Here is a 27,579-nt window from a genome sequence, read left to right on the forward strand (position 1 = left end):
AGGGGCCAATCAGCTGACTGTCAGCTGGGACCAGAACTTTTTAACTCCTTCCTGACTGAAAGCGATTTTCCGGAGTCCCTCGGAAGGGGACTCACCATTTTTCATTCTTCAAAAGCGGGGGGCAGAGCCCCTATTTATCTCTACCGGGCATTACAGTTAGGAATAGAGAAAAGCCAAGGGGATGTTTTGTCTCGTGGCTGGGGATGGCTGGTGTTGTTCAGTAGGTAAGGATGCTCCCTTGCTTGTATGAGTGCTTGCATGCGTTGGCTTGTACATCTCGAGCTAACTTTTTTTCTAGGTTGGTAGCGTTTGCAAATAAATAAATAAATGTGTCTGTTTGGTTAACACTGATCTCCGCGTTGGGACTTTGCCCGGAGTTGTCCTAAGGCTTGATCTTCGCCCACCCTTTCCCCCCTTAAGTATCCCCCCCCGCCCGCGTGGAGCAGACACGCGCTCACAGATTCCAAATTTCAAAAATTGCGAGGAGTGATCTAGCGAGGACACGTGCTAAAGAGAGCGAGGAGGCTGGGGTTCCACGGACTTCCGGGGGTGGTGGAAGAAGATTATACACCACACCAGCTCAATCTTTTCCGCGGGGAGAAGGATGGGTCAGTGATGGGGATGAACGGTGCTGTTGGATAGCCCCCGTGGCTCCAACTCGCATCAGCATCTTTGGAGGATTTATGGGCTTGGGAAGAGTTAATCCGGAGAGCATTTCTCTCCAACCGCCCCCCCCCCGCATCCCCAAGCAGGAGCAAGTCCAAGACTTTCCTCTTTACAAATTTCAGACACCCTTTGGCCTTTGCTCCGGTGTCATGGAACCATCTGATTTCGCAAGCCGCGCCTCTGCTTCTTTTTTTTTTCATTTTTCTTCTTCCGATACCCGATCTCCCCGCCCACCTCCCATCGATGGATCTGCGAGAGGGTCAAAATGTTAAGAAAAGTTGCTAATTGCCAGCCACTGGCAGCCCGCTTCCCGCCTCTCCCCTCCCCCGCGGTCAATGGCTTTGCATAGTAACAAATAAAGTTTTGCCTTAAAAGCTGTCCCAATGAACTGCATTTGAAGAAATAGCGACAGAGTCCCTTAATATTATTTATCCAGATCCTCTTTGGAAATGGGTGGCGATCTATTCATTTAATACGCAAAATAATAATAACAATATTAATAATAATCGCGTGTCGTTTCTCCCTTTTGGAGGGGAGACGGGGGCGGGGGAAGGAATGTCGCCAAAAACAAACAACGCCGAAAAGCTGCGCGAAGTGAAAAAAATCCTGCTTGAATGGGTTCCGTTTAAACCTCGACAGCGCCACCTTTCGGCACAGATCGGTTTCGAGTTGAACAGCTTCCAATTTTTTAGATGAAGGGAAAAAAATCCATAAAATAAAAGCCCTTTTTAAAAAAGAGAGAGAAAAAGGAAAGTTTAGAGCTGGCAGCGCTTGCACGACAGCCTGACATTAACCCCTCGAAGTCAATGGATTCTCGAAGCTATAAACCTCTATAATTTCTCTATTTAGGATGCAGCCTGCAGTATTTTTCTAGGAAGTGAGAAGGAAAGGGGATTGTTCCTGGTAGCGGTGTCTGTTCCAGGGATGGGTGTGTGAGAGAGGGAGAGAGATAAGACAAAAATCTTTAAAACTGCCAGCCTTGATTTTCAACTGACTTTATGGCAACATCAATAGAATTAAAGTTACTTGTAATTCAGTGATAAATGAGATGTCTCTAGTAAGTAAGATTAAGTGCAGTGCTATAAAGTTGTTTATCTGAAAAGTAATTCTCAGAAACCCGACTCCTGACACTTAGTCATATATTAAACCAGCCTTTTGAACATTGTACTTCAGTGCAATGGCTTCTGCATGTTTTCAGAATTTCCTGTTTAAAATTTTATACTAAGTAGCTGTTTGTAGAGGCTTCTCATCTGACTTCGAAGTCCTCATTCCCAGTAGTAACAAAATCCCAGGTTGGTAAAGAAAATATGTGTTTTGCGTATTCTGACATATCTCAGCCTTTGCAGTCAGGATTTTTAATATCAAGGTATGCCACGTGTGTCATCCACAGACTTTTACACAAGACTTTTGAGTGTGTCACAAGCTGATAACAAAGCTGAAAAAATGTGTGTGAATGCTAATTATTGGGGGTCACTATAAGGGAATAATGTAAAAGCTGAGGTCTCAGGTGAAACTTGAGAAAACAGTATTTATGAGAAAGTTAATAGGATGTGTCCAGTTTGATTTCCCATTTTGGAGGACTTGGTTGGAATTGTCAACAAAAACTACTCACTCATCCTCATAAATCTCAACCACGACAGTCTAATTCCTTCTATTTGGTTTTTCCCGGAGCAAGATGAATGTTGCACGATAGATCACTTAGCTCCTTCCCTCCCATGAATCACAGCCATGTGTGAATACTTTTAAATGAAAACTTATTGCTCTTTGGCAATTCACACTTGCAGCAATTGCACGGAATTAGAAACATCTCCTCAGTGGGAGGGGCACAAAAACAAAACCAGTCTCTTTGGACAGAGGCATTTTAACATGCTATATCTCCAGAATTAGTGTGTGTCCTCCCCCTCCCAAACCTGAGTAAGCTTTGAAAGCTAAAACAGGGAATTCAAAGTACTGTATTTTGTGGCTAACAGAATCTGAGCTGATATTTAGCAATGCAAATAAAGTGCTGTTAACTCAACTGGGCTCTGGCCCCCAAAATATCAAATCAAATTACTGGTTATGCCAGATTATCCTTATTTGACTGTTCGAGGTGACGGGACTGTCAAATGTTGTCTATTATGTAGCACACCATGGGGACTGTGAACAGTTTTAAAGAAAACCTTCGAAAGGAAGACCACAACTGTCCTCTTTCCTGCAACATATAATTCTCATTTTGGCAGCATTTTCCCGTATTATTTAGCTTCTCACAATGGATGTCTAAACATTTACAGTTCTCTATTAGGAGTGTTTCTTCTCTAACAATTGCACACTTTCATTTCAATTAGAGGCATTCAACCCTCTGTCTTTCTGCAGCAATGACAGGCCAAATTCCCTCAGTCTGCTCCCCCCCTTGCTATTTTTTGTTTGCTTGAAGTCTTTCTATCAATCTACAATCACTAATGCCCTGCTTTAATATTCTCCTTTTCAAGAATTGCCCTCTTGAAGAAAGCACAGTTTAAAACTGGGGTTCCACATGCTAACTTCAGTTACTTAAAAACCTCCTGAATTGGAGTAGATGCATGCATGTATGTCCATGTTTGTATATATCTATTTATCTCTACTTATATTTATTTTCTGCAGAAAAGTACAAACGATTCAATGCAATATGTAACACTGTCAGTGTACCATCCCTGCCTCAGTGAGGGGGGCAGGAGAAGCCTCAAGTGCATATGAAAGACTTCCTTAGCTGAGTAAACAAGCAGAGGAGGGTTTAGAAAGTAGGCAATACACCTCTTGTGAGTTATATTGACTTTGAGTGTCATTTGTTATGACTTAAACAAACTCATCTATCAAGGCCAGCACATTAAGTACAGTTACTGCACCTTTTGTTTATCCAGTGTCTTATTTTATGGTGCAGAACTGAATGGTGTCCGCTGAATTTAAGTATGAAAAGCAACCAAATTGATTTCCCAAAGACTTCCACGGGGTAACAAAAGGCGAAGGCATCAACAGCTCTTAGGCACAGAGCTAGATAAATCCTTTTAACAGTGCTTCGGATCCGTTAACGGGGCAAGCAAATAACAAATCAGTGTTAGCAGATTTACGAGAAAGAAATAATAGAATCAGACGAGATAATCTGATAGGGGTAAAATTGCTGAGGAAACAAGTCTTACTTCACATACATAGCTATGAAACAGCAGCCTGATAACTAGAAGCCATCACAAATAGGTGAATTATGATGGAAATAATCATCCTTGTAATTCAGTGTTTATTAATCCTTTTCTTTTTAAACAACTCACAGATGTCCAAGCAATGCGTCTCTCTCTTTGAAGATCCATTAATCACACACACATATTTATTGGGTGTAATTTACTATTTGTATCACCTGTATTTTATTTCATAATTGAGCATTCTGCATTCAAATTTATGTAATGCATTAGGCCTGCAAACATATTTCTGCCTGATTAGCATAAATAGTCACTTCATGAATTACTAACAAAGTTGATCTGGAAAATATTGGCGTATTATTTTATTAAGTGGAACACAAACATATGTCCAATAAATTCTTGTTTTCTGGTGGCAGGAAGGAATACAGAATGATCCAGGCGGTGGTGTCTCAGTGTGGGGAAGAGGAAAGACTAAGCTGAGTTAATTTGTATGTATGAAATTAATTTGCCCTGTCAACCCTTCTGTTTATCTTTAATAAAGAGGAATGCCCATGTCTGTTTCAGAGGCATGAATCATGAGACAACAAAAGGCAGCAGTTATATACACACATATATTTGTGATTTCCCTTTTCTAATTTCTTGTATGGATTGCATTGTCTGGAGGTCAAATCTGACGCTGTATTTTGTTGATAATTCTGCTTCTTGTTGGGATAAATTGGAAGTTTGGTCTGAGACTAGCAGATTAGATCCAAATGCAGCTGCAATAACAAATTGAGTAGAAATCATATTCCAATTCCTTTTTCCACCCCCTTTATTTAATCACTGTGGCTTCAATCCAGTGTGCAGTTATGCATGCTTAAGCCCCATCGAAACCAATAAGAATCGAGCATGCATAATTATGTGCTGCATCACAGCGTATCCATTTAAACAACTGTGAGAAACTCAGGGAAACCATATGATTTGGGTGTTGAGTGGAATCCTTTCCCCTCTTTTCTTAAGGCTGATTCTCACAACTGACTACACCATGGCAAAAGCAGCTGCTGCTCAAATTAACTTGTACCCACTGATACCACCGATGGCACATGCACACCGACCCTTTTGCATTCTGCTTTGAGTAGGACTTGCAGCAGCATGCTGGAAGTCGATGTACATCATGTTCTATTGACGGTCAGCCTGCATCTACTCATTTACACATACAGTACCGGGGTGGGGTGGGGTGGGGAGATGGGACTTAGCTAAAGAAGATTTAAAGACTTCATACATTATCATCCAAATCTAGCAAAGGAAATCCATGCGTAGAAGCAGGCTATGTTACAATGTTCATCAGGGCACTCATGTGCCGGCTGGATGTGAATGGGCCTGTGCCATCAAAAACAAGGCCTATTTGTTGTACACAAGATGACCTGTTTATTGAGCATCCATCTTGATTTGTTTGCACAAAGCTTACACAATGTCTGGTCTTTATAGAGTATTCGTCCCGATTTGCTTTCAGTGAGATTATATGACAATGAGCATTTATCATGCATTCATCCTGATTTGCTTGTGTGGTGGCTATACGCCTTCCTGTTAATTATTCATTCTACACTTTTCAGTGCATTTCCCCATCACTTTCCTAACTGCAATAATTTAATTTTTTTTTAAGGGGATCCGTTGCACCAGGGTGGCAATTTAACCCACTTCAGTTTAATCTAAATTTCTGATATGTGCTTGAAACTCTCCTGCAAGTTGCTAACAATCTAGAGATTTTTGATTTTTTTTTTTACTATATTAGGTATGCATATAAAATAACACAGTAACGTGATATGGGCATACACAATAGGAAACTTCTTGTTGATTGTAGTTCCTTGGGGCGTGTACTCATCTGTGATGAGTAGGGAATGGGCGAATCTGTCCATTTTAGTTTCTCTCAGATTTAATTTTATTTTTTCTACACTTCATTTCTCTACATTTCCACATCAGTTTGTGGATTTTTTTTTTATAAAAAAAGCAAGTCCTCATGAAAATTCAGCAACATTTTAGTGCAAATGTCTCCTAATATGCACATATTTGCATGCAATTGTGCATACTAAGCACGTATTTGTAAATCAGCTTCCCCTCTTTGCACACTCTGCCTTCATATATGCATTTTTGTACACATTACAGTGGTACCTTGGGTTACATGCGCTTCAGGTTTCATACGCTTCAGGTTACAGACTCTGCTAACCCAGAAATAGTATCTCAGGTTAATAACTTTGCTTCAGGGTGAGAACAGAAATCGTGCTCCAGCGGCACGGCAGCAGCAGGAGGCCCCATTAGCTAAAGTGGTGCTTCAGGTTAAGAACAGTTTCAGGCTAAGAACGGACCTCTGGAACGAATTAAGTACTTAACCCAAGGTACCACTGTACTTGGCTGGAGAACTGTACTGAAAAATTCAGAGAAGTGTGAATGTGTTTCAGTTTGTGTGTTGTTTCAAAAAGTGAACATTAGTTATGTTAGCCTGAAAATGTGAACTGAATCAAATTTCCCCCTATCGCTAGTGACAAGATATATTTTATAGATATCATGTAGGATACAGTGGAACAGAATTCACATCCATGGAACACGACTTCCCCACCTTTGCTTTCCTGCTGCATCTCCTTGCACCACCTGCATATCTGCTCCTGGGGGTAGAGTGACAGTGACCCTTGGGAATACTAGAAAATGGTGCGTGGAGTTATAGATGGATGGGAATTGACATAAATTGCCCCTTCCCTTAGGGGAGCAGAAGAGAAACTTAGGATTCAATCCAATGTTCTTTGCAAGAGGCTAGTAGAGGTGTACAATCGAGTTGTACATTACATGTAGCACATACAGCTGCATTACCAGTGATAATAGTGCTGAAACCAGTGATCTCTCCAAGGTGGGGGAGATCAAGGGTGCAAATCCAGCCTTTGCTCTTGCCTCCCACACTATGAACAGACTATTACCAAATAACTGACTGGGTCTATGCATGCATAACAGTTTACCTCTGCTTGTGGGTATTGTGGGAAGTGCGCTTGCAGCTTTTGTTTATGCAGTTCAGTATCCAGTTGCGCAGAGGAGAGGAACCTGTGGCCTACAACTCGCATCATCCCTGGCCATTGGCAGTACTGGCTAGGACTAATGGGAGTTGTAGTCCAGCAGCAGGTAGAGGAGATGCCAGTATATGCCCGCTGTGCGATCTGAGTGCACCTTCATAACCCACCACAAGGAATGTGGGTACATTGCAATAAATAGCAATGGCTAAGTAGCACTGTTGCACAACAAATGCGCCTTAAAAAACAACCTTTTGTGATAAGAAAAGTGACTGAAAACTGCAGTGGAAAGGACAGAGCAACAACGATTTGACGGTGACACCATGCAAATTTTGTGTTAACATGCAAATTTTGTGAAAACATGCAAATTTTGTGAAAACAAATCAGGATGACTGCACAATACAGTGGTACCTCGGGTTACATACGCTTCAGGTTACATATGCTTCAGGTTACACACTCCACTAAGCCAGAAATAGTGCTTCAGGTTAAGAACTTTGCTTCAGGATAAGAACAGAAATAGGGCTCCGGCAGCGCAGCAGCAGCAGGAGGCCCCATTAGCAAAAGTGGTGCTTCAGGTTAAGAACAGTTTCAGGTTAAGTACGGACCTCCGGAATGAATTAAGTACTTAACCTGAGGTACCACTGTATATACTTCAGCGGGAAATGACCCAGATGTCAGTTTATGCACAAAGAAAATCAACACCCCACTGTATAAAAGCACCCAGCAAGTATATCTGGGAGAATAGAGAGGTAAGTGTGCTATCTCCCCCCCCGCCCCCCGCTTTTGCTGTTCCCTGAATTTTCTTGAGACTACTATAATCCATTTCTCTGGCTACAGCTTTCTGACCAGTTGGAATAAGTTTACTTTCTCTTTATTTTTCAGGCTCATGAAATCTTTTTAAACCTACCCAGAGCATCAAATTGGACTCTGCTTGTTGGTAAATGTGGTAGCTTCCTCCTTTTCTCTTGCTGTTCTTTTCTCTAATGCCCCCACCCCAATCTATTACATATTTTAGACATAGATTCCAACCCCTCCTTATCATAAACTCCTTTTTTAAAAAAGGAATGTCTAAATCTCAATGTAGTTTGTATATATGTGTTTGTGTTCCCTTTTGCTACAGCATTTATACAGTTTGATTATCCATTCCATGTACTTACCCCCCACAAAATATGCTTTTTGAAAACTTCATTGCTAAACAAATCTAATATTATTTTAAACCCAAATCAGAAATTCTGACTTGTGTTGTAGCTAATACATCTGAAATATTTTTGAGTTATGGAAAAATTTAGAATTTTAATGAGATTTCACATTTTATAAGAAGAAAGCTACCTATCTGCTAATCAGCAAATGAGATGTGATGGAAGATGGCAGGCAAATTTTAACAGCATTTACTAAGACACAAATTGTTAATTCTCATGTAAAATTGTATATGTATGCTGTTTTTAAAATGCAAGTACTGAGAAGGGGGGGGGGGAGAGGAGAGAGAACCTCATTAAATAAATTGAAATAAAGCTTTAAAGCCGAAAGTCAACAACTCACTGAAGTTTTTGTTCTTTACAGCTTGAACATGACTTTCATGTGATTTTATGTTAAATTAACTGTTGTTTACTGTAGGTTAAACTGCAAACCATCAATCACCGATCCAATGCATATCATGTAATTCCTTGGGGGGGGGCAACTTGAATGCAATAGGTAGGACATAGGGCATAAACCATATGTTGTATCTTAACAACCCCGAAAGATGTGTTCTGATCAGTTGGGATCTGGGTACTACTCTTTCATTTCCTCTGTTTCTGATGTTCAGCCCTCATATAGGCAAAATAGGGCCACCCATGCATAAGATGGTGGGGAAGGGCAAGGGCTGTAGCTCAGTGGTAGAGTATCTGCCTTGCATGCAAAGGTCCCAAGCTCAGTCCCCAGCATCTCCAGGTAGGGCTGAGAGTGAACCTTGACTGAAACCTAGACGAACTAGTGCTCAGATAGTGCTTAGATAGACCCATAGTCTGTCTGGGTCTAAGGCAGTTTCTATGTTCCTAAGAGAAAGGTATCCATAGGCTTAGGGGAACCTCAAAGTTTGCAGATGAACAGAAAATATTTAGCAGGGGGGTGGGGGGGGGAATGATGCAGCTGCAACTCAGGAAGCAACCAACCATCACACTCCCCAATCTCAGCTCTTTCAACCATCCCACTCATGAACGCTGCCCTGCCCTACACAGTAGGCACTTGCTGTCCAAGAGCTTTGCCATCAAAACAAGTGATGTCTAGAGGGCCGTTAGCACAATGGGACCCGGCATTACTCGTGTATTAGTCTTTTTTTTTTTTAATCACAAGCTTTTTACTTTCACCCAATGAGATAGATCTGCTGATGTCAGACAGTGAACAGGTCAAAACCCACAGTGCTCTGCTGCTGAAATGGCACATAGGTTTTCATTATGCCCAAGGATGTCTAACGTAGAAAGAATGTGTGAGAAAGATTAAGAGCATTAAAGCAAGGCCTCTGGATACATTTATTTCAAGGGGGCAGTTTTGCAGTGGTCAAATTAACACAAGGGGTTGGTTTGGTGGGGGCGGGGGCAAGCCTGCCCAAAGAATTTGAGACCTCGAGTTTAATAACTGGCATTTGGAAGGTACAGTGCACAGAGGTGTTGATGTGCTTTTTGGGTGTGTGTGTGTAAATGGTGTATTAAAAATTTGAGGGCTGTATGCAACATTCTCTGTCTGCTAGTGCAAGGATTCTTACACTAGCAGATAGGTGAGTTTTAATTGTTTTGTACAACAGAGGAATCCAACACAACAGTTGTACTAGCAAAAACTCCTTGCACAACAGATTGTGCCCAAAAGTTACCAGCAATCTGCTCAGGCATTCTCTTGCAGAACAACATTCTGCTGGTGCAAAGGATTTCACCAGCAGAACAAGTATATCACTAAGTGACTTTAACTGAATGCTACATTGGATACAACCCCATATCTTGATTATCCAGTCATAAATGCAGTCTTGTGCTATCCACAAGAAGAGTCCTGATAGATCAGTCTATAGAACTTTCTATACCCCCATTCTGTTTCCCACAGATTTGGCTAGGCAGATCTATTTACAGCACAGTTCTTACCATGTCTACAGAAGTAGGCATGGAGGAGGCATCCAGTTCAGTTCAGATTCTACCTAATTTGCAGTTCTCAAAACTACGTACGACTCAAAACGCAGCTATCTGTTGAAATTCACACTTTTCTGAATTTTGCAATGCAATTCTCCAGCCAAATAATGAGTAGATTATGGAAAATTTTGAATAAAAATGTATACATTAGTGAAAATAATTTATATACAAATGAACCATACTAGAAGAAATTGCTTGCTTGGAAAAATACATACATTAGGCAAAATTGAAGGAGTGGGTTGGGGGATCTGATGGGAAGAGTGTTTGGGGTGAGATGTGAGGGGAGGGGTGGCCAGCTGTAAAGGGAGAGTGGTTGGCAATGACTTAGGGTTTTTTGTGGTAGTGGGTAGCAGATAGGCAGGGCTGACAAGCAATGCAAGCAGGGGAACAGCCTCTGGTCTTTAAAATATATGTACAGTGCTTTGAAAATTTTAGACACTTCGTGTTAGCAATGATTTAGAAGTAGGTACCACTGAATTCAATGTAATTTACAAGGTGGTGCTCTCCAAATATTGTTGGACTGCAGCTGCCCTCAGTTCCAGCCAGCATGACCAAAGGAAATTGTAGTTCAGCAACATCTGGCAGGCATCACCTTGGATAAGCTGGGGTTACAGCATTTTAGCCACCAATGTACAAGACAAAAGGGTGGTATCCAACCAAGTTTTACTGAGGATAGACCAGTTGAAATGAATGGGCCTAACTTAGTAATGTTCATTCATTTCAATGAGTCAACCCAAAATAAAACTTAGATGAATCATGGGTGGTAGTCAACTTTCTGTAGCAGTCAACATATTGAGGTCTTGGAATGTGAAGTGTGTGTCTAACTAACCCCAAACCTGATAAACTAAAGAAGCCCCTTAGCCAATGGTGAATGTTAATGAAAGGCTTAGATTTGAAGTGCTGGAGACATTTGGAGATGAGACAGAATCACATCACTTCTAATCCTAGTCAATATTTGGACAGAGCAGAGCAATTGTCCCCCACCCCCCACTGCCCCATTCACATCCGGACACTCCAGAATGTTTAACACAGAATCACTAATGAGAATTAGATAACTTCTACATAATCAGTCTCCAGCATACATTGGCATCATTTCCACTCTGCTTTTTGTTTGTGCTTTGCATTATCTAGTACATTGGGTAGCCATTAACTTTCGTACAGAGCCAGAACTTTGCAGCTGGAAGGATTTAGTGAGGACACTAATAATTTATTCTCCAGCCCTCAACTCTCCCCACTATTCCATTAAAGTTGGTGGGTTGTATTCAACTAAGTTCTACTTAGAATAGACCCACTGAAATGAATAGATGTAAGTTAGTCAGGTCTGTAAATTTCACTGGGTCTACTCTGTGTACATGAATACAGCCCATCAGAATTTCTCTGACATAAATGCATAAATTATGGCTCACACAAGTATAAGCTATGGAGAATAAGCACGAAGCAGTAGCTAGGGAGTTGGACTTGGACTAGGGGGACCCAGGTTCAAACCCCTGGGGGGGCTATGAAACTCTCTGGATCACAATGGGCCACTTGTGCAATGTATCCTACTTCACAATGTTGCTGTGGATCAAAAGAGTGGTGACCTCACCTATGAGCATCCTGAGCATTTGGGGAACATTGAGGGGAAGGGTGGGGCATCAGTTTGAGAGGTGGTAGGCTACACAACAAAAATAGTCTTGAACATTTTAGGCTCTTATAAAGGAGGTTTGGTGGCATACTGCACATGATTAGTAATTCAAATCTGCATAGTTGCATAAAATTGAAGTGTTTTATTTTCAAGGACCAGGGTTTATTTTTTAAATGATTATATATTTCATTTATATCCTGCCTTTCTTCCTAAAAGCTCACAGGAGTGCACATAGGTCAGGCACAGGCAAACTCGACCCTCCAGATGTTTTCGGACTACAACTCCCATGATCCCTAGCTAGCAGGACCAGTGGTCAGGGATGATGGGAATTGTAGTCTCAAAACATCTGGAGGGCTGAGTTTGCCTATGCCTGACACAGGTCTTTTGACACTCCTTTTCTTAGCCTCACTAAAGCCCACTGAGAAAGGCTTTATGCAAGCTAAATTTCTGCCCAACCCCTCGCACTACCATGCTGGCTCTCTTTAATCTGTTTTTTAATCTGGCAACAAAATAAACAAACAAGCGAATAAGCAAACAAGCTTTTTGTTCTACCTCTAGTGTCAGAGCCAGTCTGGCTCTGAATGCCAGCTTCTGGGAATTTCAAGCACAGAGTGTGCTACTGTTGCACTCAGGTCCTGCTTCCCAGAGGCATCCAGTTGGCCACTGTGTGGACATAGGGCTGGACTAGATGGGCCTGATCCAGCAGCCAGGCTCTTACGTTGCTAAGCAAATTAAAATAAAATGCAAAGCCAAGCTAGAGAGAAATGGACAGTTATGTGAGAATCTGTCACTTTCATGTTTTCTCATGACCTGTTCTTTTTTTAAATGTTTAAAAAAGGGCAGAATTTCGCACTACAAGGAGTGATTTGGCTTGACACCGGATTCCTGCAAAGAAGCTGCCAGGTTTTGGTACTGGCAGGACACTTGATCTCCAGTCTCCCCATTAATGAAGGAAATAAACAGCCTTGCTTGTTTTCCTTCTGCCAGCCCAGACAAAGTGAACTTTACATCCAGCAGTTGTCCTGGATTTGATCTTGGGGTCAGGAGTACAAGTGTTTCAATGGCCAGTGAGTATGTGTGTTTTTCTGCTCAAACAGCAATGATTCACAAGCTCATTATCTCCTTTATCACCTGTTTTTGAAACAATGGAATGATCAGGAGAGTATCATCTTCAAGGCTGTTTGATGGCAGGTGGTGGATTTAGAAGTACTGCTTCCTCCCGGTGGAAGAGCTCCAGAATCATTTTCATGATCAAATTCACAAGGCTGGCTTGTTCTGTGAGGAAACATATGTGAGTGACACATAAAGGTGGGCCACCAGAAGCCTCCTGAGAATCTGACACTATTTGTCACATTCAAAGAAGATCCTGTACTTAGTCCAATGGCTGCATTATGTTTTTGATTCATAGCACTGCTAAGGATCAACAGTGCAGGTCTGCCCTGCCTCTGGTCATCTTGGTAGAGGTATATTTTTCTGCAGGATATATCTATTATTTTGGCTTCTTGACCACCCTTGTGGTTGGTTGGTTTCCTCTTTAGCTTTTCCTAGTCTGTATTTGTTTGTCTTGTCATCCCCCCCTTCCTTCATTGACATTAAATCAACCAACCAACCAATCAATCAATCAATCAATCAAATTCCCTGGGTGCACACCCTAATGAAATACACTGCACATGCCAAGTCCACACTGACGAACACTTAAAAGAAGTCATTTTAATATATATGAAGTGGCAGAAAATTTGAAGAGATTCGTTCCAATTTATGGATTCTGTATCTGATTTACTTGTGCACATCTAGCAATTTCAGATCTGCCGATTGCTTCAAAGGCTCTCTGCCCATTACACCACCACCACCAGAGTGTTTTTATCACTTACTGTAAATGTGCTAATATAATGTTTTAATTAAACATATAAAGTGCATCAAATAAATTTATGGATGCTGCCAAAATTGGCAGAAGGGTGGGATGAAAACAAAGTCTTCTCTTTGCAAAATTTCTTGTTGTCTGCACCATGTTGTGACCCTGTTAAGTTTAAATGTTTCAGCTGGTGTCTATAGAACAAGGGTTGAGATTCCTGACCCAACCTGCTATCATATGCTGGGCATTAAAAGCACCATAACAGGGACTGTCACAAGATATCTCACTGCAATAACAAGCATTAACAGTTAGCCTTGCCTTTTGAACAACAGTGTAATGCTAGATTTAGGGATGAAGGAGAAATCTGATCCAGTTTGCAGTGAAGGCAATCATACAGGATTGGCACTTTCTGAAGCATTACATGAACTGAAACATAGTCATCCTTCAAAATTTGCACTTCTCTGAATTTCACAGTGCAGTTCTCCACCTAAGTAACATGTACAAAATGCATGTATTTTGGTAGAGCATATCATTGGGTATATTAGTGAAAATAACATACAAATATGCACTTTGTTAGGTAAAATTGCATACAAAATTGTGTGCATTAGGAGAAATTCACACTAAAATGCTAGTGAATTTTCTTTAAAAAAAAAGTTCATACCTAATCTGAACATCACAATCAGATTTGGCAGAGAGGAGCAAAAATGAATGATTCCTTTTCCCCACCAGCAGGAGAGTTGAAAAATGTTATTCAGCATCTTTCTGCAAGGAAGACTCCCCCCCCCCCACAATTTTTCCATGACAGAGTCAATGTCCAGGAAGTCAATGATTTCCAAGAATGACACGGATAACCTGTAATAGGAAAGGTAAAGGTTGACCCATTGAGACATGCAGATAACCTGCTTTGGCCATTTCCAATAATATGTAACATGCCATTCTTAGGTTAAGAAAAGCTAACTAAATATTACATTCCCTAATTGCAATAATTAATGGGTGGAAAGGTTATTCCAGGATACATGGGCAGCTTGTTTTAGCGAAGGCTCTATTATCAGGCTACCAATGTAACTTCACTGAGAGTTTGAAAAATAAAGCTTTTTCCTTTTGCTATCAGAGAAACTTATGCACCCCGCAACCCCCCCCCCCCGCATTTATTCCATATAACTTTAGGTAATTGCACAAATGAGCAGTCTGGCATAATTGCTGGCATCTATGTGATGCCATTTGGATCCTGTAGTCACATAGGGGCAACAGCAATGGTGGCTGATGTCCGTTGGCTGGAAGGCTAATGTCTTAGCAATGAGTCTACTTAGACCTCAGTCCTATGCTATTTCCTATCATCTTCCATTAGCAAGAAAGAGATAAATTCATTTGACAGGTTGTTTTCAACTGCCCCCTCTCCAGACATCTTTTTATTGTGCATTCTTGATTATTTGTGCTCATGACTGAATGAGGGTGGTTAGCTGCAATCCTGCTTTTAATACTGTTTGTGCCTACAAAGGCTTCAGGGTGCACGTACTTCTTTGTTTTCCATCAGTGCATGTCCTGTAACTTCCTGCTGAAATCTTGCACCTCCTTAGACCACAAATGTTCAGGGTGTGTGTGTGTGTCACTCTTGTTGTGTGTCCCCTCCAGACAGCAATAATGCAATCAGACTGGGGAAGCATCACAGAACAACTAAAGAAGGGGAATGACATGTGGCTGGTTCACTATAAACACACCACTATTGCACAATGATTGTGTCAATGACATGTTGCAGAATATATCTGCAAAAGAGAACATTGCTCTGGAGATGTCCTCAATCTTGTCTGTGATCAGATAACTATTGGAATGTAATATGGGATACCATGTTAGTATCTACTCCACTACCGAGACAGATAATTCACTAGCAAATCAAATCAAGAAATTATTCTGGAAACATCTTAGGGACATAAGCAAATAACACATCACCAGTATTTTTTAACAACTTCCAGCCTTAATCAGGTCTATACTGCCATGAGTGTGGCAACTGCCAATTCTAGTGGAGGCCAATTACACCCGGAATGTAATCGTCCGGGCATGTTTTGAGTAAATAGTTAACTCTTCTCACTTGGAAGAAGCATTTATTGAAAAGTTTGCCTTCACATACAAATGCAAATGATATGTGAATGTTTCATCTTTCAAATGGAGACCGTAGACAAATGCTAGTCATTAGAAACATTTCCGTGCATTTATATTAGGCTGTCCTCTAAAAGACTTTTCAGACAAATATGTCATCAAGATATTCAAAACCATGTAATCTTATCCAAAGTTTCATCTATCAACAGCACAGTTTTCATCTCTCGCAGCTGTGTGTGTCAGAATATGCAGGCAGATTAGGCAGCTGATAGGGAGAGAGAGAGGGAGGGAGAGAGGGTGGGGGCGAGTGATGGGAAAGAGGGACTCTGTCATCAACCTAACAAGAAAGACTGGGGGTGGGGGAGAGAGAGAGAAAGAGAGAGAGAGAAGAGGAAAAAGAGAAAGATACAGTCCATTCCCTAGGCGTTCTTCCTACAAGTAGGAGAGGCATTCAGGAGATTTTCAAAGGTCCGCCAGGGTGTTGCACCTGGCTCCTGTCACGTCGGAGGGCAGGATGAAATGAGTCAGAGGTGAAAGGAGGTAAAAGAAGTCTGGAGCCAGCTCTACAGCAGAGCCAGCTAACTGCTGGGGTTACTGGCACAGCAGTGAGGCAATCACAGTGAGGTGGTGGCAGCAGCAGTTTCCCTTAGTGCAGGGGTCGGCAACCTAAGGCCCAGGGGCCACAAGTGACCCACGGGGGTCATTTAACTGGCCCACAAGCCACCACGAACTGAGCTGCTCGCTCAGCGAGTCCTCGTGCACTGCGCTAAACCAGTGCGGTGCAGGGACTTGCTTCCACGGCGCCGGAAATTGCGTCTGTGGGTGTGCTCAGGCCCACAGAGGGATCTCTGCTGGAGTGAACCGGCCCAGGTGAGGTAAACCTTGCCAACCCCTGCCTTAGAGTACAGAAAGCTTCCTTATAATGGAACAGCCCCTTGGTACATCTGGCTTAGTATGACCTACACCAGGGGCCCATTTTAGCCCAAAGGCCACATTCTATTCTCAGTGATTTTCCAGGGGCCACATGCCAGTGGTGTCCAGGGCCAGAGGCAAAAGTGGGCAGAGCAACAAATGTGAACACTCCAGACACACACATCACCTTTCCACCTAAGCAAGAGGCACCATCAGCATTCAAAAACACATTACAGTCAGAAACAGGATGCTGCTGGAAATCAGAGGTGTGTGTTCCACACAGCCTATACTGGCCTGCTTCCCTCACATACAGTGGAGGATGCTAATCCAACACTGGTGATAAAGTAGGATTCAATTGCCAGTCTAGACACCTTCCGTACATGGAATGGGGGCAGGAAGAAGTACCATCATGTCCTTTGTTTCAGGAAGTAAAATAGCTTGGGCCAGTTCTGTTAATTGCTCAGACCAATAAGGAAGCTTGAGTTGGAGGACTTTCTAAGCCACAGGTAGAAACATCTGACCATTTCTGGCCTATCACTGTTAAGAGACTTGCTTACTGGTGTTTTAACTACCTGACAGCTATTCCTTTCGCCTGGGGTAGGAAACCTTTTTCACCCTAAGGGCCACATTCCATTTTGGGGGGAATCTTCTGGGGGGGGGGGCACATGCCATTGGTAGGTGGGGCTAGATACAAAAGTGGGTGGAGCAACAAATGTAAATTTTACTTCTGTACAGTAGGCTAGTTTCTACTCACACTCATACACTCTTCTCTAACCACAACCTAGGCAAGCAAGGAGTCATGAAGCTGGAATTTTAGGTCATTCAGGACTGGAAAAAGAACATACTTCTTCACAAAGCACATAGGTCATCTGTGGAACTTGCTACAACAAGATGTAGAGATAGTCATCAACCTGGACAACTTTAAAATGAAGATTAGGCAAATTTATGGAGGGCAAGGCTTTCAGTGCCTACAAATTGCAATGGCTATCAGAGGCAGTTTGCCTCTGAATATTAGTTGCTGGGGAACAAATGTGGCAGAGGGCTATTGTGCTCATGTTCTGCATGTGGGTTTCCCACTAGCCACTGTGAGAATAGGACGTTGGGATACATGGACATTTGTTGACCCAGCAGTGCTCTTTTCATGTTTCTATGCAAGACAAGATGCCCTGGAAAAATCTTAGTCAAACAAATCAAAACAAGATATACTGTGTTGCAACACAGTATGTCTTGATTTGTTTGTCTAAGATTTGGTGGGTGGTTCAACACATCTTATCCAACCAGTGCATCTACTGAACAAGTCAATGACTCATAAAAATGGTTGTGTGGAGCATGTCCTTAGCACTGATTCCTATGGGATGTGATAATTTTCGCACATGAAGGACCATGTGCACAATGACCTATATAAAAGTACAACAGGAATATGGGACAGGAGGCTGTGGCAACATACCCTGGACAGACTACATAGATTGGTTGGCCAATCAGCATATTCATAGCTCAATAAACTATTGTGTTGAAGTTCATGTACAAATGTGCATTTCCCCCCACTGCTATAATATCTGTCATACTTTTATGCTGCTCTTCCTTTAAGATCATGGTGGCATACATGGGGCTTATAATATTGTGAGATTTGGATGGGTTGGGTGATACATTCACCCAACTGTGTGTTTTGGGTGCAAAAATGTACCTAATCTCTTCACCCTCCCAGCATACCTGTTGGATCTCTGATGTCTTTTTAGAAACAAAGGAATACAGAACATAAGCAGAGCTCTGCTGGATCAGGCCAAAGTCCCATCTATTCCAACATCCTCTTCTCACAGTGGTCAACTAGATGCCCATAGAAAAAGCCTGCAAGCAGCACCTGAGCAGGCACTGGTTGCCTTATTGTACATGAATTTATCAACCCTCCCTTTAAAGCAATCTAAGTTGGTGACCATCATTAAATCTCGTGGAAGCAAATTCTGTATTTTAACTATGTTGGCTATGAAGAAAGTGCTTCTTCACACTGGGCTTGTCCACACTTCTGCTTGTGCTGTGCCTAGGAAGCACAGGTCTGAGTGGTTTTCCACTTGACCCATGCTTTCTAGGAACAGGTACGAGAAGGTTCCCCCCTTGCCCCACTCCTTTCCAAGGGAAAACCTGCTCTTTAGTGATAGATCGGAACAATGAGAGAGCCCCACTACTGAGGCCTCTCCTAGGTTTTTCTTTAAAAACCTGGTGCTAAAAGCACCAACTGGCAGGTGGGTCTGGCTGCCATGTAAATTCCCCACAATGCCATTGAGCATTTGTGAGAAAATAAACTAGTGGCTAGCCCCAGCCACATGTCCATGTTTAGACTGGTGCTGTTGTCTACCACTGTTGCCAGGTAATCCCACCAGGATGTATAAATGGAGAAGAGCACCTATTGACAGAGGAAGGGGCCCAGCATTTCAGGATGTCTAGGGCACCCTGAAATGTGAAACTGAAGGTGATTCTCTCTATGTAAAGGTTAAATATATATATGATTCCTTATGACTATAACGCCCATGATGCAGTGCTATTGTGAGTGAATTACACACAGGTTGTTTGAGGTTATGGCTGTAATCCTAAAGACTTTTGTCTGGAGTTAAAGACCAACAATCTCAGTGGGAATTACTTCTGAGTAAACTTGCCTATATGTGTTCTCTAAATATAGCAAATATGGGATTAAATATAATAAGTGGAGTAGTGAAAGAAAGCGAACAAGAATCATGATGGGGTTTTGTTGCCAAAATCCATGGCTCGGGGGGGAAAAAGCCTCTTGCACATTTTGTGACGGAATTCTGCCAGGAAGCCTTGCACATCCCTGATTATTTTTACTTATTAAATGTCTTACTTAGAAGCTTTGCATTTAACCTGGTTTTAAAAGAGAGGTTTTGTTTCAAGTTGAAAAGACAGAAACGGGGGGATGAGGAACATAGGCTGCTACGTGATGAAGCAATAGTCTGTAAATTCCTTTATTCCGCTGAGATGTTCTGTTTTGCACAAAGCTTCAGAATGCATACATGGGAGCCTGACTGTCAGCCAAGGTCTGTCAGGTCAAATATCCACTTTTCGAAAAGACCCTTGAGCACATATTGCTGTAAAGGAGCCATTAATGCTTATCAGGAAAAAGGCTGTAAGAAAGAAAGAAAGAAAGAAAGAAAGAAAGAAAGAAAGAAAGAAAGAAAGAGGAAGAGTCATAGTTCAGTGGCAGAGCATACACTTTGCATGCAGAAAGGTCCAGGTTCAATTCCCTATGTCTCCAGCTAGCACTGCCTGAAACTCTACACAGCTGCTGCAACATCCCTGAGCTCTGGCCTTGCTAGCTAGCGGTGATGGGAGTTAGAATCATAGAATCATAGAATCATAGAGTTGGAAGAGACCACAAGGGCCATCAGTCCAACCCCCTGCCAAGCAGGAAACACCATCAGAGCACTCCTGACATATGGTTGTCAAGCCTCTGCTTAAAGACCTCCAAAGAAGGAGACTCCACCACACTCCTTGGCAGCAAATTCCACTGTCGAACAGCTCTTACTGTCAGGAAGTTCTTCCTAATGTTTAGGAAGTTGTAGTTGTAGTTCAACAACATCTGGGGACCCACAGGTTAAGAAAGGCTTAGACCATTTCACTGTCAAAGAGCTCCTGTTGTCAGAATGTTTAGTCAGAATCCCCTTTCTTGTAATTTATATCCATTGGTTTGGGTCCTACCTTCCGGGGCAGCCAAAAACAAGCTTGCTCCATCTTTCATGAGACAGCCTTTTAGATATTTGAGAAAGGCTGTCAAATCACTTTGTGTGTCCTTGTGTGTAGAAACCTCTGGCTTTTGCATGGCTGGAATGCAATTTACCATACCAATTACTCTGCCCACTTTTGTCCCTGACCCTGCCATCCACTGGCATGTGGAACCTGTCAGGTTGGCCATGAGTATGTGGTCTTTGGGTTGAAAAATTTGTGGGCAACCACAAATTGAATTCAGCAATGGCCCTACTTAGCCTCTTCCTCAAGGTTAGGCAGGAAGAGAACAAAGTTATGAGTGACACCTCCTCTCTCTCACATAATCTTTGGGCCATTCTGTAACAATGGCTGGAGTCAAGGACTAGGTGTCCACCTTATCTTTGAATTTCCTGCCTTTTGTTTGTGAGTGTAATGCAATGCTCTGGTTATTAGCTACACGGGGCAGGAATTTTGCTAGTGTTCTCTTATTAAAATGGGCTGTTTATACAATCCATTACATCTCCTTGTATACTTCCCTTCCTCTGTCTCTGTGATTTCTTTTGCTTTAGTGATTTTATAATTAAATTCTCTTCACACAATAAGGAGTTATCATGATATATCCCATTTATTGTGAACAATTTATAAAGAACTTTTGATGTGCAAATGTTTATGGCCATTCCATACTCTCCAGCATTTCCCAGATGAGAACAGAGACAGTCTTGCAGAAAATACAAGGAGGGGAAAATTAATGACAGAAAATTAAATGCAGATTTATTTATTTATTTTTGCAGGATGGGTGTGTGAGTAATTCATCTACCATCAATGCAAGGTTTGGTGTCTGAACACCCTCTTCCCCTTTATACATTGTTGAAGACTCTTCACAGGCTGCTATATAGATGGGCAACTGAATGTGGGCTTCTAGGGCACCTTACCTGGTCACCAGACCTCTTCCCAGGCCACACCTTCACTGCCCTGCGTTGTAATCTCCTTGAGTGTTTTTGGCTGGCTGGAATGTGTTCCTGAACTTTGATAATAGCTCTTGCGTGTCTGGATGAAGGATGTGTATGTGTAGAAACTAGTCCGCTGTACAAAGGTAAAATCTGCCTTGTTGCTCTGCTCCACTTTTTGAGCTGGCATGTGGCTCTTGGAAGCCCCGCCCCCGGCATGTGGACCTCAAGCTAAAGAAGGTCCCCCAGTCCTACATAAACCAACCAGCATAGTTCACTTGAGATGCACACACACTGAACAATGACAATGAAACAGTGCAGAACTGGCACTATTACAGGGGCCATATAATACTCATTCAAAATAAAAGATAATAGTTAAAAAGTAATGAAACTATAAAAATGAAAAGAATTAAAATGCAAATAGTGAAAACAACACATCAATATTAAACGTCCTTTCCTTAAAAGCAGCCAGTTCCCAAAGACCTGTCTTGAAAGAAACAGTTTTTACCAGCAGATGGAAAGTCAACAAGGAGGGTGTGAGGCTAGTCTCTCTAGGAAGGGAGTGTAAAGTCAAGAGGAAAAGCCACCAAGAAGCAATTTGAAGCAAATACACCCCCCAGATATTTAAAGATGTCCAGAGTTTTAAAAATGCATGACCTAAGCCAGACAGCCTGTCAACAAAATGATAGGGTGTAGGAAAATGCCATATAAGGGAAACAGCAGCATGGGGAAAGGGAAAGGAGTAGAGCTGGAGTTTGCTCATTGAGAAGTTTATCTTCCAATCCACCCAACACTCTCCACTCACAATGTTTGTGGGGAGGGATGCTGATACTATAAATCTTTTATCTTTGCTCTTTACCTTTCCTTTACCTTTACCTTTCCTCCCCATCTTTGGCAAGTTCTCTGAACTAGCTCTTTAAGTGGAGTTTGTTGGTGGCATTTTTAATTTAGTATTGTCTCTTATTTATCCTTAACTCAGCCTTTCTACCTGCTGGCTTCCTCTTCATTCTTTTGCATCCTTCCCAATCCATCCCAGTCTTCTTAGGCAGGGTCACTTCCCTCAATCACATCATCTGGCTTAATTCTGGCCATACGGGAAATCCCCCCCCCCCCCATTTTATTTACAGCTTTCAGAATCCTATGCATTTACCCTTCACTTAAAAACCACCCCATCAGTGTTTTTCTATCATCTTCCATCCTTCACAATTTAGCATAGTCCCTTCTTTATTATATAAAAAAGTATTGCAGCTTGTCTATGTCTTAATAATTAACGTATACAGTGGTACCTTGGGTTAAGAAGTTAAGAACTTAATGTGTTCCAGAGGTCCGTTCTTAACCTGAAACTGTTCTTAACCTGAAACACCACTTTAGCTAATGGGGCCTCCTGCTGCCACCAGAGCACAATTTCTGTTCTCATCCTGAAGCAAAGTTCTTAACCCGAGGTACTATTTCTGGGTAAGCGGAGTCTGTAACATGAAGCATCTGTAACCTGAAGCATATGTAACCCAAGGTACCACTATAGTCATTAGTTTGGCAAATTTCCCCCCATCCTTTCATCCATGTCTCCCTTTGTGCCCAGGCTCTGCTAGCCTTCAAGTGAGCTCTGAAACATGCACTCTACTCTCCCCTTTGAAAGCATTTCCTGAGCCCGAACCAAATGTTATTTGTAGAACTTCAAGTATTGAAGCCCATTTGATACACCCCACAATTTAAGGTGTTACTACTAGCACACAAGACCTGAAAGGTTTGGGAGCCAAGCAGTGTTAGAAACAGATATGAAAGCTAGGAGCACCTTAAACTTGGGTTATGGGCTCAAAAATGGAAAGCCTAGGGGTTTTTTTATATGTAACAATACAAAGCTGAAAATGAATAACTACAGCTTAAATATTATGTTCACTTTTCATGTGGTCTAGTCCTTCCCCTGCCCACCCCCCTAATATTCATAAGAGGGTCTCTTCTCCAGTCTTCAGAGAGTAGCTGGAAGTGGGGAGGCAGAAAAAGTCCTCCTTTCCTTCCTCTCTGCAGTTTTAATCTGAAATCTTAGGCATAGTACTGCACCCAGAGCTCAGGAACTGCTCGCGCTAATGAAATTCCCTGTTGCAAAATGTGTGTAGAACAATGGGAGTTTCAAACACTAGAGCCAAGTACCTAATATCAACCATCTCAGGTCCTATGACTGGCAGGTGATGATGTTGCTGGGTGCTGTTCTGAACTGTGACAGGGCCTTCTCAGTGGTGGCTCCCTATTTATGGAATGGCTTCCCTAGTAAGGTGAGTCTATCTCCCTTGTTATTAATGTTCAAGAGGAATTAAAAAACATTCCTTTTCACCTAGGCTTTGGAAAGATACTATTGCTGGCAACTTTGAAATTATAGTGGTACCTCCGGTTGCAAACAAGATCCGTTCCGGAGGTCCGGCCGGATCTTTAGGTTTTTGCAACCTGAGGATCACTGTTATAGGCATGCGCACAGCAGTATACCGCTTCTGCACATGCACACATGGCGAAACACTTCTGGGTTTGCTGCTTTTGCAACCTGAAGTTTATGTTATCCAAGGGTAATGTAACCCGAGGTGCTACTGTATTATCTGTGAGCATACATGACTGTTAAACATGTTTTTAGATGCTGCATCCACCTAAGCCTACTCAGAGTAGACCCATGGAAAATAATGGGCCTAAGTTAGTTGTGTCCATTAATTCCAATGGGTCTACTCAGGGTAGAACTAACGTTGGATACTGCCCAGTGATTTAAAATTATGTTTAAATCTTTTAACTGCTTTTTTTTTTAATTGCATTGTTTTACTACTTTAGTGTTTGCCTCTCTGGGGTCCTTAGGGAGGAAGGGCCGGAACAGAAGTGTAATAAATCAATAAATAATTATGTTTGTTTAGTCACATGCCTGCCTCGGATCAAAACCAGAGTGTCTTGCGCCATTCAGCCATCAAGCTCGACAGGACCATGTGACCTGGCCTTTATGAAAAAGAAGCTACAGCAATGTCTTTTGAAAGAGCACTGCAAAGATGCAAAGAGCCAGGGCTGTAAGAGAAGAGAGAATGCTGTCTGCCACAAGAGAGCCTGATGATGAAAGCCACCAGTGATTAAAAAAATATTTAATACCAATTAACATGGCAAGCCTATAATATCTACTTATCTAAACTGCTTGGGAATTATCCGCTTTTCACCCCCTAACCTACCCGCTAATTTTCACCAAAAAACACAGGTCAGGCTTTAGCTACCCCAATTAGTTATTTGGATGCCACACAAAGAAGAGGCAGCGTGGTTATCGCAAAAAATGAGAGAGGGGAAGAGAATCGGCAAATCTTAGACATTGTGTTAAAACAACAGATTTTAGGGTGTTTGATTTACCATTCAGCTCCGCGCAGCTGCAGCTTGGGAAATCGGAAACATGCCAAAGAAAAGATGCTGGGGTGTTTAAAAAAATACACACAGGGAGGGAAAAAAGGAGGAGAGAGAAAGAAAAGAAAACCAGAAGAAAGGGAAGTCAAAGATATTTGCAAATTTAACTAGATTTTAAAGTCAGCCTTGGAGAAATAAACCCACAGAGGTTTCCTGTGCGCAGTTTGCTACTAGCTTCTCTGCATGCACAGGTTTCAGCCAGTCGTTTATAGGGCACATCAAAAACCTAAAAAAAACAAAAAATCCAATCTTCTTCCAGTTGCTTATTAATTTATTCACTAAAAGAGTTCTATCTTGCCCTTACCAAAATATGGTCTCCAGGCGGCTTGCGAAAGGGGGGCATTATAAAAACATAATGCATATGAACAGAAAGATTAAAATTATTCTCATAACTTACATAATTAACAACACCACAAAAATTATGTAACCCATCAGTTTCTAAATGTTGGATGAAAGAGATGGGTTCTTAACTGGTATCTAAACTTATATAAGGTTGTGGTAAGATGCCCCTCAGTGAGGTCATTCCACAGAGAGCCACCACTGAAACGACTCTTCTATGGCTTCTGCACTTCATTAAAATCAGTGACCACCAGGAGAGCATCTTCTGCTGATCTTAACAGGTATGTAGGTTGAGACGGGAGAAGGTGTTCTCTCAGAAAGTTTGGGAAAACTTGTCATCTAATCACCTGAACTAATTGTTGCTCACCATAGGTGATCAGCTAATGGCCATTTATAACACCCATTAAAGCTATTCTGAAAGAACCTGTGGACAATGGTCAGAGCTGGGCTAAGATCAGTAGTGAATCGTACTATTGCTACCCAGACAAAGTTCCAGCCTGAAAAGGAAGCCTTTATAGTTCTTCCAGAAGAGGAGGAGCTATTGGCTAGCCTACTAGACACTGGGTGGTTTCATTATGAAGCCTAGGTGCTCCAGAGCAAGTGTGGTGTAGTCTCATTGGACTAGGATCTGGGAGACTAAGGTTCATATCTTCACTCAGCCCCCTGAAGCTCACTGGGTCACCTTGGACCTAACCTATCTCATAGGGTGGTTGTGAGGATAAAATGGGGAGCAGAAGAACCATGCTGCACAAGCTCTTTGGAGGACAGGTAGGTTATAAACAGAATATTTTTCCAAAGTTTGGGGAGGGGTTTTTAACATACAGACTTTTCCACTTACACATTATTGAACACCAATAAAAAGCTGGGAGAAAGGAATGGAAATAATTCTAACACCTGAGTATGTGTGGTAGTGGAATGGATTTGCATTGTCCACCAATATGGTTGAGGACTAATAGCAGCTGTGAGAAAGTTTAAAGAACTTAGCAAAGAGTCAGTATTAAAAGAAACAGACTAGCTGTGAAAAATCACAGATACACACACGAACTAAATTGGGGGGGGGGGGGAAGAGAGACAATACTTATCATAACCCAGTGTGGTGTAATGGTTAGATTGTCTGCCTAGAACCTGCCTGGGAGACCAGGGTACTAATCCCCACCTGGCATTGAAACTCACTGGATGAAATTGGGCCTGTCACTGCCTTCCAGCGTAACCTAATTCACAGGGTTGTTGTGAGAATAAAATGGGAAGGTGGAAAACCACACTCCTCAGAAAGAGGAGACTGAGAGGAGATAGGATAGCCATATTCAAATATCTAAAGGGCTGTCACATGGAGCAAGCTTGTTCGTTCTGTGATGGAGGGTAGGACCCAAACCAATGGCTTCAAGCTACAAGAAATGAGATTCTGATTAAACATCAGGAAGAACTTTCTGATGGTAAGAGTTATTTGACTGGAACAGACTCCCCCGGGAGGTTGTGGTCTCTCCTTCCTTGCAGGTGTTTAAGCAGAGGTTGGATGGCCATCTGTCATGGATGTTTTGAGGTTCCTGCAATGCAGGGGATTGGACTAGTTGACCCTTGGGGGTCCCTTCCAACTCTACAATTCTATTATTCTTTATGCCACCGTGAGCTCTTTGGAGGAAAGGTGGGATACAAATATTATAAAAGGATAAATAAATAAGGTCTGGTGTTGAATTCATGGCAAAACTGAGAAAGAGTCTTGTCTTAAACCTTGGATAGCTGCTGCCATTCAGAATACACAATACTGAGCTAAATGGCTGTCAGGGAACTGCCATCGGAGGAACAGGTGGTGGAAGGGCTCACGGAGGCTGGTAGAGACTCAGCAGCTGAAGCAGGAACCAGCAGGGGGAGAGGTGGATCTCTGAGGGAAAGCGAGCAGGAGGGAGGGCTCAGGGACACGTCCAGCGAGAACAGTGTGGGGGGGGGTATCTGAAGCTCCCATAGGGAGACCCACTCCTCGCCGGAAACTGTCATGCCGCGAGTCCAGGAGACGTGTTTCCGTTAAGGAGCTTTTATGCTGGAAACAATTCCGAAAGCAACCACTGTCGGAATCTGCAAGTGACTAGAGCAGCCATGTCTGAGGGGCTCTGTCACAGACAGAAGTTTGTGGGCTTGAACAAACTCTGAGGGACTACTATTTTACGCACAAGCAGCTCATCATCCCATCACAATGGCCAAAGGTCTGACTCAAACTATTCCCTATGTTCCTTTTGTACATGCATTTGTTTTAAAACACATCCTGTTTTTTCTGTTTCAACAACATTCAAAGTAACTAACAAAATAAGTATCAGCTACACGCAAAAGAAAGCAAATACAATAAAAAATTCTATTTTAATAACCAACATTTGCTTAACATTTATCTTCTGCGAAGTGTACAATATACACTCTATACAATACACACTCTGGTTATCTTCAGAAGTTTAATATCCTAGACCAAGTTGGCTCAGAATAGGCGGAGGTGGTGCCATTTTAGGGTTCAACAGGGAGTGTAAAAAATAAATAAATCAGAATTAGAAAAGGAACTGAAAGGAAAACGAACAGCAGGCTTCAAAATCCTGGTCTTGGACATATTCAATATTAAATTGGGGAAAAAGCAGCCCTTTTTAAGAGCCATATTCCCCACTCTCTAAACGATGCACCTGGCCAGAATTATAGCACAACACCATAAGTGC

General features: G+C 42.1%; 2 long non-coding RNA genes across 2 annotated transcripts in view; one reads left to right on the plus strand and one right to left on the minus strand.

Moving 5' to 3' along the window:
• Position 1: 1 nt before the first annotated feature.
• On the plus strand, positions 2 to 26,420 carry LOC310712254. The gene is made up of 3 exons (XR_014528808.1): positions 2 to 224; positions 4,229 to 4,300; positions 24,025 to 26,420. It is a non-coding gene; the product is annotated as an uncharacterized lncRNA (long non-coding RNA).
• Positions 4,472 to 27,579, minus strand: part of LOC310712274 — a 92,174-nt gene continuing 69,066 nt past the window's right edge. The window contains exon 3 of the long non-coding RNA XR_014528833.1: positions 4,472 to 4,570. This is a non-coding gene — a long non-coding RNA (uncharacterized lncRNA). The remainder of the gene's footprint in view (positions 4,571 to 27,579) is intronic.

This window comes from Podarcis liolepis (assembly GCF_965112155.1).
Source record: "Podarcis liolepis genome assembly, chromosome: 7".
Taxonomy (NCBI): domain Eukaryota; kingdom Metazoa; phylum Chordata; class Lepidosauria; order Squamata; family Lacertidae; genus Podarcis; species Podarcis liolepis.